At 36.9% G+C, this 15187-nt stretch overlaps 1 protein-coding gene and 1 long non-coding RNA gene across 6 annotated transcripts in view; one reads left to right on the plus strand and one right to left on the minus strand.

The window, feature by feature from the left end:
* The window catches only part of RAD54B (RAD54 homolog B), a 158710-nt gene that overhangs the window by 43079 nt on the left and 100444 nt on the right, over positions 1-15187 (plus strand). The gene's annotated exons all lie outside the window — the stretch shown is intronic.
* Positions 1515-11417, minus strand: LOC103091935 (uncharacterized). The gene is made up of 3 exons (XR_008917574.1): positions 11323-11417; positions 4917-4999; positions 1515-3775 (listed from the first exon to the last, which is right to left on the minus strand). It is a non-coding gene; the product is annotated as an uncharacterized LOC103091935 (long non-coding RNA).

Raw genomic sequence — 15187 nt, forward strand, 5'->3', positions numbered from 1 at the left:
CCTGAGTTTCTCTTGTAGTATAATTATAGTTTAAATCAGATAACTTGTTTAAAATTATGATGACGAAGTTTATTAATTATTTCTATTCTCATTTAACACTGTTACTGCAAAAATGGAAAGGAGTCACATGGTACTGAATGTCACTTTCTATTTTTGTTTCATGGATTGCTATCAAATAATTCCATTATTGAATTCCTAGTCTACTGGTGATTAGTCTTTTCCTACTTAGTTATTTGGTCCTCAGAAAGAAGATATATTATGTCAGCAATAGAACCATCCCAGAGCTTATATTCCACTAATATAGCCTTAGAATCTAATAACCTCTATTTTATGATGAAGTATCATTTTTGTACAACTACTTTGCATATATTTTCTTTATATTTCTATATACACATGGGTATACGTATTTAATTGTCTTGCTGTCTCCCCCATTAGACTATAAGCTCTGTGTGAATAAGGGTTATTTTATTCATTGTCTTTGTATCACCAGTGTTTTGCATATTGCCTGGCACATAGTTTTATTGTTCAGTTGTTTTTTCAGTCATGTCTGACTCTTTGTGACTGCATTTGGGATTTCCATGGAAAAGATACTGCCTTTTCCTTCTCCAGCTCATTTTTAGAGATCAGGAAACTGAGGCAAACAGGGTTAAGTGAATTGCCTGAGGTCACACAGCTAGTACATGTCAGAGGCCAGTTTTGAACCCAAGAAGGTACATGAGTCTTCCTGATTCCAGGCCTGGCGCTCTATTCACTGTTCCACCAAGTTGCCCTGCTAACACACAGTAGGAGCTTGCTAAATACTTGTTGGTTGGTTATTCTGTTTTTATGTCATTAGGTGAAGTTTTGCTTCTAGTAGCAGACTCCCTTGGTTTCCTGTCAGTATTATAAAGGGTTTCTGTAAACGAAATGGTACCATTGATATTAATTTGGCTGATGCTCTGTATGGGACTCATTTCAAAAGTTCCCATGTATCTGAAACTAGCCAGTTATCTTTTGGTGCCATTATATGCCAGCATATCTTGAAATATCATAATTTCTAAGAAATCAAGTTGCCTTTTATCCAAAGAGCAATTGAATGACTCAGTGGATGTATAGATTATGAATATTACAAATGACAAAATTTAACATGACATAAAACATACTGAAGATCTATATGACTAGAAAAGGATATAAGCTGGTTACATAATGAGGATGAAGACTAACAGATCACTAATCTACTTGCTGCATTGGTACCTAATTCAAGAGGTTGAGAATCGTCAAGTATAAAGACTGTGAATTTATAGGTTAATCTGGATACCAGGTTAGGAAGGAATGGAGGGGTTGCAATCTGTACCATTAGTGAGATCTATAACTTTTATATATATATATATATATAGTCTTTCATTTTAGTGATGGACTTGGAGTCAGAAGACTTTTGAGTTAAAATCTGACCTCTAACACTTCCTAACAATGTGACCCTGGGCAAATCGCTTAAATTTGAGAATTGCACACAAAGGCCTAAAGTAGAGCTGAAATTTGAGAAAAATGACATTTTTCAATTTCCTTAAAGCGATTTCACATTGTTTAGTTATTTTGAATATATAATTTATCATGTAACCTATGAGGATAGAATTGTATCTTAATAAATGGTTGACAATTAGTTTATTATAAGAATACATTGGAGATACTATTATGACCAATATTATTTGACATAGTATTAAAAATGCTAGCAATAGCAATAAGAAAAAGAAATTGAGAGAATTCGAATGGGCAAAGAGGTAATAACAACTATCATTTTTTGCAGATAATATGATGACATATGTGGAAAATCCTAAAGATTCAACTAAAAAAGTTAGTTGAAATTATCAATAATTTTAGTAAAGTAGTAGGATATGATATAAACCCACATAAATCATCAGCATTTTTATATATTATTAACATCCTACAAGAAGAGATAGAAAGAGATAGTCCATTTAAAATAACCACAAATAGAATAAAATATCTGAGAATATACCTGCCAAAAGAAACTCAGGAACTATACAAACCTAATTAGAAAATACTTTTTATACCAATAAAGTCAGATCTAAATAACTGGAAAAATATTAATTGTTCATTGATGGGCAGAGCCAATATAATTAAAATGACAATCCTACTTAAATGAATCTACTTATTCAATGTCATCTTAGTCAAATTACCAAAAAATTATCTTATTGAGCTAGAAAAAGCAATAGCAGAATTCATTTGGAAAGACAAAAGATCAAGAATATCAAAAGAATTAATGAACAAATATAAAGGAAGGCAGTTTAGTGGTATCAGATTTTAAACTATTATAAAGCAGTAATTATCAGAAATATCTGATATTGGCCAAGAAAAAACCCTAACCCTAGATCAGTAGGATAGGGCAGACATATAACAAACAGTGGTAAAAGATTACAATATCCTTGTATTTGACAAAAGTATGGATCCAGGCTATTGGGATAAGAAATCAGTATTTGGTAAAAATTGCTTGGGCTACTGGAAAGTGGTTTGGCAGAAACTAGGTATAATATCTTATACCTTCATTAAACTAAGATCAAAATGAATACAAGATCTCTTCATAAAAGGAGATATAAGCAAATCAGAACAGGGAGTATATTACTTATGAGATAGGATAGGAGAGGAATTTTTGAGTGAATAGAAAGTTGCAAAAAAATTTTCACAGATAGCCTCTTGGATAGAGGTCTCAGAAATATATTGAGACCTTTGTCAAATTTATTGGAATAAGCTCCATCCCTTAATTGATAAATGAGCAAAAAATATGAACAGTTTTTTAAATGAACAAATCAAAGCCATATATAGGTATATAAAAATGCTCTAAATCATTACTGAGTAGGGAAATATGAACCAAAACGATTCTGAGGTATCATTTCACATCTATCTGATTGATTAAAATGATAAAAGGGCAAAAGGATAGATGTTGGGGAGGGGGAAAGTGGAGATATACTATTGATGGAATTGTGGACTTCAAACCATTTTGGAGAACAATTTGGAATTATACTCAGAGAGCCATAAAACTGTAAACCCTTATAGGTCAGGGAAAAAGGAAAAGGAACCTATATCTCCCAAAATATTTATAGCAACTTTCTTTATGGTGAGTGCTGTGGGGTGGGCCATCCTCCCACAGGAGATGGGGTCTTGGAGGTGGGACAGTGTTGGTGAAATGATGGATGGGACATAGCTTTTGCATTTAACCCACAGCACAGATTTCACAGGATAAAACTGCTCCTCCTTGGCTTAGGCCTGGTTTTATTTTATACCTTCATGATCACACATCTACTTGGCACACAGTTTCATTCCCAACATACATGTTTCCATGGAACCTAACAACAGACAGGAAGCCTAGGGAGATAGTCAATGAAACATTGTTGCTAAGGGCAGGATCAGTGGGTAGAATCAACATGACCCAGATATAGGTTAGGGAATTCAGGGCACAGATTTGGCAGAAGTTTTTATGCCTAGAAAAGAGGGTCCTATCTAAGTGGGTATATAAGAATCCTTAGGTTTGGGGGACAGAGTGGGACATCTGTATTAATCCTGTAAGCATGTTGCTCTCATTTATTTTTACTGGGGTTAAGTAAGAATAATAATCATGGCAATTCCAATAATAAGGGGATATTAATAATGAAAGTCACTTAGTGGGATTTCAGTGGGTGTTTCCATCCTTCCTGGGGGTTGCTTTGCAGTTCCTGGTTTCCACGTGGACTGTGTCAAACAGCGTGGCTCCCGGCAGGTGGGATGTCTATCATTTGGGGAATGCCTAAACAAATTGTGGTATATGATTATGATAGAATATTGCTGTTGTAATAGGATGGTGGTTTTGGGGATAGGATAGGATGAATTGTATTGGTCCAGTATCAGGTTGTTAACTGTGGGTGGAAAGGCCAACAGAAACTAACCAAGGCAGAGCCTGATCTGAGATCAACACACAGACCATTCAGTAACTGGGAAAGTATTTTAATTAACATGGGAAAGGTTGAAATGGAGATAGGGTAACCCTGATACTAATTTTCTCTAACCAAAGTCCCCAAGATCTCTCCTCAAGGAGAACCTTCACAGAGTTGGTCTATACTCCTCACCTCAATTACCTAAAATTCCCAGACTGCTCTAGATAATTCTGCACTAAAACTCCCCTTAGTTGATATTAAGGTACTGGTCTATGATAAGTTTGGCAGGGCCCAAGGAAAGATCCTAAATCTGGACCGACTTAGATCTCTCACTCACTGACAGCTGCAGTAGACAAGATGTTCAGTCAGGCTAGCTTCAGTTCAAGGATCTTCTTTCTTAGGAAACACAGGACTTAATAGGAAGGATGGGTAAAGGTAAACCACCAGGTAGCTTGGCAGCAAAGCCTCCTAGATGCTTGCAGTCAGCAAACCCCTAGAAAGAATAACTGCTTCTCAGTTTTTCAGCTCAACCCTCTTTTCAACATTCCAGAATTCTTTCCCTGTTTGTCTCTTGCCTCCATCCTCTGCATCTGTCCCCTGTAGACCACCCTCTCATGCTATAACCCTCTCTTACTTATAACACTGTGCTGTAAAAAATGATGAGCCAGAGCAGCTGGGTAGTCCAGTAGATTGAGAGCCTGACTTAGAGATAGGAGGTTCTAGGCTTAAATCTGGCTTCAGATACTTCTAACCTGGGTGACGTTGGGCAAGTCACTTAACCCCCATTGCCTAGACAGACCGTACCTCTCTTCTGCCTTGGAATCAATACATAGTATTGATTCTAAGATGGAAGGTAAAGGATTTTTTTTTTAAAGAAGAAATTATGAGCAGCTTAATTTTTTAAAATCTTAGAAAGAACTATTTGAGATAATGAAGAGTGAAATGAGTAGAACCAAGAGAACACTATCTATAACTACAGATATAATATTTGAAGAGTAACTTGTAAATGCTTACCTCCAGAGAATGAATTAAAAGATTGAGATTATTTGTTGGATGATGCATTCTATAGTGTGGATCAAGAAATCTGGAAATAAATTCTATCAATTAAAGGATAAAAAAGAAAAACACTGGTTATTAAAATTTTAAATTAAAGTTGAGGCATATTAATGTAAAAATTCATACTAGTTTTTCTATTTTTTTAAGAAAAAATTTAGGTGTGTTAAATGCCTTAAAATAGTCTTAAAAAATAAGAAAAAACAAGAAACAAGCTTGTTTCTAATAAATAGAACTTATTAATATGCAAAGCTTTCTTGTGGATTCTGAATGTGTTATGGCACAATGAAATCCTAGCTATTTTAAAATTTTAGTATTAAAGATTGAGACCATTGCAAGTAATTTTAAAATTTATTCCAATTAGCCATCCAAGCAAAAATATGCTTAGTGTTTGTGAGTGAAAGACAGTAGAAGAGATTTATGTGATTTCCTAATTTATGGTAAATAGTTCGAGATCTTATTTTGCATTTTGAATGTTTATGTACATAGAAATACAAACAACTGGTTAGAAGTAAAAGAACTAGCCATAAAGACTGGATAGAGTAGATAAGTCAAGCCTAAAAGAGGAGTGTATTCAGGAGGAAAAGGTTGTCTAGTGTAAAATATAGTAGGTAGGTTGAAAAGGATGAACATTTGCATTAATGAGAGCAGTTTCACTTTAGTGATGGGATTGAAATCCAAATTTCATTGAATTGAGAAATGAGAGAAAAGGAAGCTGAAGCAATTAATGTAGACAGATTTTATTTTAGGAGTTTGTGAAAGGAAGAAGAGAAATTAGATGATAGGTTAAGAAGGGGAGGGAGAGTGAAGACAAAGAGTTATGGATAACTCCAAGAATATGACCGTGTAAGACTAGAAGGATTTTGGTACTTTTGACATAAATAGGGAGGTTGGGAAGAAGAGTGGTTTTTGGAGAACAGATAAATTTGTTTGGACATGTGATTTAGATGTCTTCAGTGCAAACTCCAGTTTGAAATATCCAATAGGCATTTTATGATGTGAGATTGAAACTCAGGGTAGAGACTGGGATAGGATGTGTGTGTGTGTGTGTATCTATTGTCTGTCTATCTGGATCATCTGCAAAGAAATGATAGTTTAAACTCCTGGTTGCTAATGAGGTTATAGAGAATATGTAGAAGGAATTGAAAAGAAGGTCCTAGGAGAGTTCTTTGGTGAATTTACGATTAGGGATATAATATAGTTAATTACTCTAACAGATAAAACTGAAAAGGAACAGTTAGATAGGCAAGAGGAGAACTAGAGGAGCATAGTACCATGAATGGCAACTAGTTGGCACAGTGAGATTCATCCCCCTGTATTCAAATCTGACCTAGACGCTAGTCGTGTGACCTTGGGCAAGGTCACTTAACTGTGTACCTCAGTTTCCTCATCTGTGAAATGAGCTGGAGAAGTAACTATCAAACCATTCTAATATCTTTTCCAAGAATACATGAGGTCATGAAGAGTCAGAGAGAACCAAAAAATGACTGAACAGTACCACAAATACCAAGTGCTACAAATACCAAGAAGAGTACCATGAATACCAAAAGAGAAGAGAATTAAATGACTAGAATGTTAAATGCATCACATAGGTTGAAAAGAGTAAAGAATGAAAAAATATATTTGGTGATTAAAAATTCCTTATTAACTTTGGAATGTGTGAGGTAAATATTTAGGGAACCACTAACTTAGCCCCTCTCGGAAAGACTCAACATAGGAGTCACAGAGTCATTTGGCATGTCTGATGACCTGACAGCCTGACATCAGGGTCCTGGTGCCCTGTCTTCAGTGTCTCAGCTTCAGCATCCTGGTATCGCAGCGTCAGTGACAGTATCCTGGCATGGGCTTAATGTCACATGACATCTGAAAGCCATTGGCCTATGGTCTGGGGCTGGGAGGAGCTATAAAAAATCAGTATGAGAAGTGGAGAGCTCTCTTTTCTGGTCTGGACTTTTGAACTAACTCACTCCCTGGGCTGGTGTTGCTCTCTCTGTCTGCTTTCTTATCTCACTGGGCATCTTTGGTTTGGAGGCAGGCTGAAATGGAGGATTGGATTTTTAACTAAAGTTAGAAAGACTAAAAATTCTTTTTTTCAGGCTTTCTCTTGACTAATAAATGCTTACGAGTCTAGTAGTAAGCCTCTAGATTATTTTTTATTTATAACAGGAGATAATAGTTTCATTTGAGTTATAAAGATGGAATCTAGGCTATAGAAAGTTAAGAAGAGAGTGAGAAGAAAAGTAGTAGTGAAGTTCTAATTGAATCTGAAAGGTTTTATTTCCTTTCTTCCCTGGGAAGAGAAGGAAACATTACTCTTTGCTTATGAAAAATATAATCCAGCTCCTTTGGAAGTGTTGGAATTTGTTCCAAAAGGTGCATGGGTAGTCAGGTTGAAAGGGTTTATATAGGACAAAGACTAGATGAAAGTAAAATTCCAACTAGCTAGATAGTAGATTGTTTGAATTTAAATTTTCTAAATACATTTTTAAAAAATGAGCTAGATTACATATATGTCTATTTTACTTCTAGAGTTTAGACACACATACTTATATGCTAGTTTAAAGCTAAAGCTTACCCAGAGCATGCAAGCTTTATTTGCTCAAACTTATGAAGTGGGAGACCAGGTTAGGGAGGATCAGAATTAATCAAAATTAGAGGACATAGAAGTACATAGAGTCCTGAAATTGGAGAAATTTGGTTTCTAGTTTTGCCTCAAACCTTTATTATACTTACTGTAATGTAAGACCCAGGCAAGTCACTCAGCCTTGGTTTCCTCATTTATAAAATGGAAACAATAATAGCATCTACCTTTCAGAGTTGTATAAATGAGTTAACATGGAAAGTGTTACATGAGTTTTAGCTGTAATCAATAGCATTAGTTAAAAAACATTTACTAAAGGACCTATTTATACTGGACCCTATGCTTTGTACTATGGATACACAGATAAAAATGAAACTTTTCTAGTTCCTAGGAGGCCTGCATTTTATTGGGATAGACAACATGTATATACATAATAAATCCATGGTGATTTGAGTGGAGAGAGTCGCTGACATCAGAAGCACTGCATACAATGAATTGCAATAGGGGATAAAATATAAAGTCTTGCACCTAGTTTCAAAAGTCAACTGTATAAATAAAAGAGAAGAGCTAGATTAACCAATGTGAAAAGTGGCAAGGAGTTTTGGTAATTGCAAGCTTACTGTGAGTCAGAATTGTTATGTATGTGCCAAAAAAGCTGATTGCAGATCTTAAATTACAGTAATAGCATTAGAATATCTAGAACAAGGGTAATTGTAGTCCCATTGAATTGTGCTTAAGCCACATATTTTTAGTTTTCTGCACAATATTTTAAGAACATTGACAAATGGAAGGCACCCATGATTGTGAGGGAACATGGACCCTTTTTTAGGGAATAATTGTAGGAAGTGGAGCTATTTATCTTGTAGATGAAAGGAGTTAGAAGGGGATACAATCTTCCTCTTCAAATATTTGAAGAGCTAGCCTGTCAAAACTTGAACTTATTCTCTTCCATCTTATTAAAGGACAGAACCAGAAATGAAAGGGAAACAAATTTTAGTTTATTCTAAGGTAAAAATGGAATGGACTGTCTTGAGGTAGTGAGTTCTTGGCAATGACAGAGCTAAAACAGAATTTGACATTTTTTATTTTTATAATTATAACAATAGTTATCAATAACAATAATGACATTTATACATTTATACTTCTGGGCATCTAGAAGTCAGTGTAGCTTTAAGCTATTAAGAATTTATTTTTTTAAGAATTGAAGAATTCAATTTTTAAGAATTAAAGCTTAAAACTTCTCTGATACTTCTGGGATACCCCATGTAATGTTTGAGTTTATAAACTGATTTTTTTTCACACTTATCCTAGCAAGCAGTAAGCAGCCAACTATTTATTGTTTACTATGTTCTAGATTTTGTGCTAAGTGCTGACAACAGTATAGACATTAAAAACAAGCGAAAGAACTGAGTCCTGAGAGGTTAAATATTGGCCCTGGGTGAGAAGATTAGTAAGGGAAGAACAAGTACTCAACTTTAGTTCTGTTTTTAAGGTTGAGTCTTTTCAGTGATACCAAATTGTCTTTCATTCATTAATAGATTGGACTAAATGATTTCTAAAAGCCTCTCCTATTAAGTTGGTGGTTCTACAATGGTATTTTTAGACAACAAAAATTTCCAAATATTAACCAATTTAACATATCACAAACTTTTATTCCAATAGCTTTGGAATGATTTGGTTTTTAAACTGTATAGTATCTGCAACTACAGTATGGGGGGGGGGGGAGAGAAGGAAAAGGAACAAACATTTGTCAAGCACCAATTATGTGCCAGGTAATATGCTAAGCATTTTACATATATTATCTAATTTGATCTTCTCAACAACCCTGTTGAGGTTGCTAATTTCCATTTTTACAGTTGAGGAAACTGAAGTTGGCAGAGGTTAAGTGATTTGTTCTTGGTTACGCAGCTATTACTGGTCTGAGGCCTGATTTGAATTCTTGTCGTTATTTGGTTGTGCTTGACTCTTTGTGGCCCCATTTTGGGTTTTCTTGTAAAAGTTACTAGAATGGTTTGACATTTCCTTCTCCAGCTTATTTTATAGATGAGGAAGTTGAGGGAAACAGTTAAGTAACTTGCCTACGGTCACACAGCTAGTATATGTCAGAGGCCAGATTTGACTTCAAGAAGATGTCTTCTAGACTCCAGGACCAGCATGCTGCCCATTGAGCCACCTAACTGCACCTTAATTTGAACTCATGTCTAGTACTCTGTCATTTAAATCGTTAAAAGTTGAATATTTTATGTGAAAACACTAAGTATTTGAGGAGAATTGATATAGGAGGCAGCAAGAGAAAGTGGTTTAAAGTTACATAAGTATAGGAATAATTATTTGGTCAGTAAGCATGAATTTTGTCCCAGGTACTGTGCTTGGGACTGTACTGCCAGCTGTAGAAACTCTTTGACTTTCTTATACCAGTGCAACTTGGCTCCTTCTTAGCAATTTATAGTTTTAGAAAGTTGCCTAGAGTAGAGGTAGTCCACTATTGTAAATCTCTCAAATGCAGCCCAAACTAGATTTAAAATGTAATTAGAAAACTTTTAACAAAATAAATAAAGATACAATACTACATAGGAAATAATGTTAGATAATTAATTTCTCACCAGCTGTCCTTTGAGACTTCTCTGACTGACTTCCTCTCCATTTCCCAGAGAAGCTTATTATTGGGATAACCTGATCATCTAGTAAGGTCTCCTCAGCCCTCATATTCCACTTCATCATTTCTCTCTTCTTCTCTGATTGGAGGGTGGGGCCATAAACTTCAAACCTCTTTTGAAGGAGAGAGCTTGGGTCCAACATCTCCTTATTTCTTACCTGGCTACACTACTCTGGGACTTTTCAGCCTGACTTCTCCATCTTGACTTCCTGTTATTTATTTATTTAATTTAAACCCTTACCTTCTGCCTTAGAATCAATTTTGTGTTTTGGTTCCAAGGCAGAATGATAAGGGCTAGGCAATTAAATGACTTGCCCAGGGTCACACAGCTAGGAAGTATCTGAAGCCACATTTGAACCTAGGACTTCTCATCTCTAGAGTATTTAGATTAAAATTCACTGGCAATTGTATCTTAATGTATAAATATTTATTAAGTAATTTAAAAAGAGAAAGAAAAGGCTGTCCCCTTCTCAAGCCTCCTCCCCTAGCCACCTTTCCCAAATAAGCTGCTGGATCACACAATGGGCAAACCAGTGCTCATCTAGCCACCTCCTCTCACTGTAATTTTCAGGCAAAAGAGCCCTATTTCCTTTCTCCAGTCCAGTTGTTGCCCCAGTGAATCATGGGGGGGGGGGGGGGTTTGGGGGTTGGGGGAAGGCAGGGGAACTGTGAGTATTCAGCACTAGCCTGGATCCCTTTTTTTTCTTTTGGTATCCTAAAATCAGCCTTAAATTTTAAAGAGAAAGTTTAACATTGAGTTTGAAAATAGCCCTTTCTCTAATTGACTTAGGTTGCAATTCAACCCTATCCTTGGATTCAGTTAAGAATAAAGGCTGATGCTTTATCTGTCAACAAACTACTTAAGGTAAAGGGGATGCATGCTCACTCTTCTGGTAAGCTAGAGGCCTTGAGGCTCTCTGCTTGCTTCTTGTCCCAAGTGGCTTCTCTGATCCAGTCTCTCTCTCCTTAATTCCTTAATTTATATTAGTTAAAATCTCCATAAAATCCAGTTGACTTGGGCATTTCATATTTGGGAATTTTCCCATGGTGACCACATTATTTTTAATATAAAATCAAGACACTAAAAATTATCTTTACAGTTTTTGGCAATTCAAAGTCTTGAAACCTACCTTTTCAAGGGCACAAGTGGTATGGGCATGGAAGGATACCCTTGAGGGTTCGGGTAGGAAACCTTTTGCAAGCATGCAAGACTCCAAAACTTAGCTTAAAAACAAAAGAGATTTATTAATTTAGAAAGTAATGTTGAGAGTGGCCAGGAGGATAGCAAGGTGGGACAGCAAGATGGGGAGCAGTTCCTTGGGAGGACAGCATGAAAGGAAAGGCTGTTCCCCCATGGGGACAGCATGGATGGAGAGGCTGTCCCCCAGACGACATCAGTTCTGGGGATTTTATACATTTTTTTCAAGAGAGTTAGTCACTCAGGCATGAGGTGGGGTGATCATACTGGGGTCTGCCTGGGGACATAAAGATTCCTTAGTTTTAGAGGACAAACAGATGTCTGATAGGATCGAGGTGTGACTTGGTGCATCTTTCCATCTAGAGGACGATCAAAGGAAGATAGTCATCTCAGGACCCTAGAGGGGTCATTGGGTGCTTTTAGGGTCAGAGTCAGGAGGAGGAAAAACAAGGGAGTTTCCCTGATAATAGTTCTCCTGGGTTTCTGGGGTATAGTGCCCATGTCAACAGTTTATGGCAACCACTCTTTTGTCTGTAACAGCTCACCTAGCTAACTCTCCTCAACATGGTTCCCAGGCAAAAGAGTCCTACTTCCTTTCCCCAGTCCAATTTTACACTCCTTGTGGCATCACTTTTCTAAGTCCCTGAGAGGGAGAGGGAGAGGGAGAGGGAGAGGGAGAGGGAGAGAGAGAATATTGGAATATTGCTAGGCCATTGGCCTTTCTCCTTAAGAGAGAAAACTAAGTCAGTCTTTAATCACTCACCACAAGATCTTTTCCAAGTAAAACTCGTGTTCAGAGACCCAGCTACTCCAACTAGCCCAAGCTCCAACCCAGCTACCAAAGCTGAACTAACTCCAGAGCCCTCCAGCTCCTTCCTTTTAAAGAAAAATTTCTCATGTCACCTCCCCTAAGTTTTCACATCTACAAATCACAGTAGTGACCATTCTCAATTCACATCTTGTTATCACCTTCTCTGGGGAGACTAAAACCTCACTCCTCTTGCTAAGCTTGCTGGACCTTTTAGAGATTAATTTGACCTTCATAGGTACTTAGCACCTTTTTGTATTAGATCTAAAAATAGACCCAGCTTGAGGGTTTTAGGTTTACTTTAAGTATGGGCTGGGTACCTTTCCATTGTTCAGCAAAGAGTTTTACAACTTTATCTTCCCTTAAAGTATGCTTAAGTATGGGTGGAGTAATGTTAGAAGTCCCCACATTCCTGATCAAGTACCTTACATTGTTTAAAATGGGTTTATCAAATGTTCTGAAGTAGAGTCTGAGAATTTTTAAGATTCATAAGTCTGAGAAGAGAAATTTTAAGATTCACAGAGCACTGGCAAACCCATAGTATGACCTTGCAGCTGGCTTGGGGGAAGGCAGCTAGGAGAGTGCCAGTGTGGGCAAGCATTACAAAGACTTACAAAGGAAATAGCCAGCTACATGTGGCTGGTGCCTTTTTTCTCTGATCTACATTTAAAATTATTTAATAAATACATACAAATTAAGATTGTCTTCAGAGAATTTTAATCTTAACAAAGGAAATTAATAAGTTTTATATAAAGTAAATATAAAGTAATTCTTGGGAGGAGGTGGGAATTAGGAGAGGTCTTATAGTGATGCTTTACCTGAGCTTTGAAGGAAAGTCAAGGCTCAAACCCACTCAAGTTGGGAGGAAATGCCTTCTAGGTATGGATAGAGAATATATACTGAAATAGGTCAGAAACAAGAGGTAGAATGTCATGTGATTAACAGCTGGATGTGAGTGTGTCAAGAGGAATAATGAATTATAAAATAAGAAAAGTAGATTGGAATCAGGTTGTGAAGGGCTTTAAGGGCCAAACGATTGCTAAAGATAATAAAAATTAGAACTTGTATTAGAGAGGGTTTGGAAAGATAAGTGTCCGATGTAGTTATGAATAAGGTATGAATGCAACCTTTCAGGAAAATAATTTGGAATTATTCTAATAAAGTAAATCATTCTTACACTTTGACACAGTATTCTTCCTATTTGGCGTATATATACCCTGAGAAATTTAGAATAGTAGACAGTTGAAGACTTGGAGTCAGGAACAATAGAATTCAAATCCTATCTCTAACCCTTAATAGCTATTGATTCTGAGTAAGTAATTTACTTTTTCCACCTTTGTTTCCTCATCTGTAAAATGAAATAGTAATAACATACCTCATAAAGTTGTGAAGATCAAATGAGATAACATATTAAAGAGCTTTTGCAAACCTTAAAGTACTATCTGAATGTTTGCAATTATTATATATGAGTTATTCCTTTTGTATTTATGTGTATTAGGTTGTTGCTAAAGTGCCTTCAAATTCTGAAATTCTGTGATTCTGTGGCATTTCAGTTACTTTTTTTTGCATAATCCCAAATTACTTTTTACACTGATTGAACCAATCCACAAATCTGAGAGTATTATATGCCTTTCTGTCTGCAGCCCTTCTAGTAAGTATGTTGTGTCCTACTCTTTTAGAGCCAGGTCACCCAATTTTGTTCCTCAAGGGCTTTATATGGAGTATTTGGGGAGAATGAGCACCTCTTGTGTGTGAAGGCTGGCCAAGCCTTTTGAAGGGCTGCTCATCCACTTTTGTTGTCCACCTATCACCCAACTTTTACCTGTGGCCAGGCTGACTGCCAAACTGCAGGGATTCTGACTCCCAGTTTCCTGCAGCTTTCTATCAACTTTTAAAATACCCAAGATTGGAGGGATCAGTCCCTTCACCTCTAATAGGTGTCAACTAGAAAAAACACAGAACTATTAAATAGTCAAAATCACTCTTTAATCAAGGGAAAAGGGGTTAGCGCGACAACAGAGCTGCTCCAGAGCTGCACAGAGTCTGGATGCCCTGGTCACTGACCCCTGGGAGTGCCAGGGACTCAGGATGAACTCTGAGGAACAAAAGAATTTGGGGAGCCTATATACCATTCTAGAGGACCTGGGGACTTGGAGTGAGAGGGACAGTTGACTGACTTTACAATGGTAAGAAAGGAAAATGAAGAGTTCCAGACAGGAATAATAGTGAGGGGCTGATGCCCCACAATGGACACAAAAGGGAAAGACTCAGCCTAGGGCTGGGTCACCTTGGTCATGGACCTTAGCCTAGGGGGAAGAAACCATTGGGACAAAAGGGATGTTCAATATTGGATGGGATTAGCTGTTCCCACCCAAACTACCAGGAAGTTCACTGTCTGGTGAAGAGGGACCTTCCCTCAGGGGGAAACCTCTCCTGTGACAAGGTCAAAACCTGGGGTTTCTATACTCAAACTAAATAAACTGGGGATCTCTAGATTTCCATGTTGACACAGGAAAAGATCAAACACAAAGGCCAAGGATCCAGGTCCTTTCACAGGGCCATAGAAGAGAAGGGGAAAAGGCCCCAGTAGTTATGCCACCAAAGCAAGAATAATCAGAGGACCTAGGTAGAGGCTGACTAGTTACAGAATATCTAGATCTGTTTAGATTTAAAGTCTAATGATTCCCAATCTTTTGAAGGTATTTTTATTATATAGCATCACAACTCTTTCAGTATCAAGTCCCTCAGCTTCTCTACTTGGGGGAGAAACCTTCCCAGGTACTCTGCACACGCACCAGACCCAGTACTCCTCTAACATTAACTATTGTCATCAAAACAATAATTATTTCTATTTGATTTTCAGGACACTGTTGAGTGTTAGGCCTGGGTAAGCATCCATTGTCCACTAAAAGGTATAAAAAGCCACTGTAATAATTTGAAAATTAGTTTATTTAAAATACCTATCACCAACTTCATTCATGGTATATTA

The sequence above is a fragment of the Monodelphis domestica genome, chromosome 3 (assembly GCF_027887165.1).
Source record: "Monodelphis domestica isolate mMonDom1 chromosome 3, mMonDom1.pri, whole genome shotgun sequence".
Taxonomy (NCBI): domain Eukaryota; kingdom Metazoa; phylum Chordata; class Mammalia; order Didelphimorphia; family Didelphidae; genus Monodelphis; species Monodelphis domestica.